This window comes from Corvus brachyrhynchos, unplaced genomic scaffold (assembly GCF_000691975.1).
Source record: "Corvus brachyrhynchos isolate BGI_N302 unplaced genomic scaffold, ASM69197v1 scaffold523, whole genome shotgun sequence".
Taxonomy (NCBI): domain Eukaryota; kingdom Metazoa; phylum Chordata; class Aves; order Passeriformes; family Corvidae; genus Corvus; species Corvus brachyrhynchos.
The window spans coordinates 1,952,759-1,955,048 of record NW_008237265.1 but is presented as its reverse complement, the minus strand read 5'-3'; positions in this window follow the sequence as shown (position 1 = coordinate 1,955,048).

Sequence of the window (2,290 nt, the reverse complement as noted above, 5' to 3'; positions counted from 1 at the left end):
CTGCGAGCGGAACTGCACCCGAGGGGAAAGGGCCCGACAGCCGAGAAGGCTGGCACTGGGTTTGTGGTTCTGTTTGCTGTTACTGCCATAGTTATTGCTGTTTGTTTGCCTTGTTATACACATATATACATACACATAATAATAAAGAACTGTTATTCCTATTCCTCATACCTTTGCCTGAAAGCCCCTTAATTTCAAAATTATAATAATTTGGAGGGAAGGGGGTTGCAATTTTTTTTAATTTTTTTTCATTTCAAGGGAGACTCCTGCCTTCCTTGGCAGACACCTGTCTTTCAAACCAAGAGACTAGGGAAGTGTCCAGATCATCAGCCTGTGGAAATGCAGACCAGTGAGCATAATAACCAGTGAGTGATAAAGTATGCAAACTATAGCACAAACAGAAACCTGTGGTTGTGGATTTACTTGCTGGAACTGGTTTGCTTTTTAAGACCAACTTTTGCTTTTAAAAGGTGGTATTTCTGGGTTTCCAACTAGCTCTTTTTTTGGTAACTGTAATCTTACTAGATGCATATTCCCTTCTCTTCTTGTCTGTGTGCCTCCAGAGTGTTGTGCCAGGGGCCAGAGCACTTTTCTGACGGAACAGTCGTGCGTCTGCCTTGATATCATGCTGATATCCTTGAACCCTGCTTTCTGCCAGTCAAAGAGAATGGGATAGTACTTACTCAGTCTTTCAGGATAAGAGCCAAAGCTGAAATATCTACCAAATGAGCCAGCCAACTGAAATGCTTCTCTTCCTTTGTACTGCCCAAGAAGACAAGAGGAAGAAGAAAGTGGAAATGAGAAATAGAAGATTGGCAGTACCCTTCAGTAGCTCGTAAGGACTGTTTTTACCATTAGAACTGCTTGTGGTTGAAGAGCAGAAGCTGTTCTCTTTTAACTGATACTGACTTTGGCAGTGGGAATGGTCAAGGAGAAAGAGAATGAGGACAGAGAATTAGGAGGATTTAAGACTGGAGAAGAGCATGATAATAGCATGTAAAATGGCCATCACATCTTGAGAATCCTGGTACACTTTTCATTATAAGTCTGAATGTGTATTATTTAATCAAACATTCATCAAGGGTTTTGTCAGAACTAATTTACTCATGTCTGTCTCCCACCCAAATGAAAACAACTAAACCAAACAGCTAATTCAAAGCCTTCTGTAACTGAAGTCCTTAAAAACATTCCACATGTAATTTTTTTCATCCAAAAAATGCAACAAATAAATACTTTGCTAGAGTCACTTTATGTCAGCTAATCTCACGTGAAAACAAAAGCTGTTATTACTGCGAGGTCACGGTGAAAGAGAGGTTATGAGTGCAGTAAACAAGACATCAGCATTACATGGTGGCTGCTGGGTGGACAGAAGGCCTATTTATACGGCAAACAGAGGATGGGAGAAAATGAAGGCATTCAAGGATTCCTATGGCAAAATAGATCACCAGAGCACTAAATAGCTAAACTGTCTAACTCCTGAACAATTAGAGTGATTCAGTAAGCTTGGGAGCTTTTGGTTTTGCTTTGTAGGAAGCAGAAGTCAGTAGAGGATGAACAGATTTGACTCAAGAGGAAGAAATTGAGCAAGTTTTTGTCTATGTTCCTGAAAATAGTTTGGGGGGTTTCTTCACTGATGACTAGTACCAAAATGATCTGCTTACAAATGAATTACTGAGAATCAGAAGTATACCAGCATAAGAGGAGAAATAAAAACCATGTGTGCTTGTTATGTCAGGGTTTCTATTTGGGTGCAAAATTTCATTTCGGTGGGTGTGCCCCTTGTACCATTACACAAGGAGCAAGGGATAGCAGGAAGCTGAAGAAGATTTGAATGGATATAGTCTGAAAAAAAAATTCGAAGCCTTTAGGCTCTTAAATCTTGACTTTAGCTTACTCTATATGACAGCTTGTCAGGGTATTGATCCTGGTTTTCAGGAGTCCAGAGTGAAGTCTTGCGCCTTGATTAAATATGTATTTATATGTACCAGGATAATAAAAGCCACAAAACAATAAAGCATTTCTGTACAAAGATATTTTTTCCCCCTTTTTGAATATTAAATTTGGTAAGTCAGATGAGTTTTGTAAGTGCATTTTTGGCTTCTGCTCCTTTCACACCTTGGCTTTTCTTCCAGAGGCACTACTGCAGTGATCTCAATGCTTAAAGATATGGGCTGACAGTCACGTTTTGAAGTTTGCTTCCAGAGCAGTGGCATTTCTGTTAAAATGTAATTGCTCTATTGTCCTATACTCTGTTCCATGAGAAAGATTTTTCCTTCCCAGAAACTGGTGA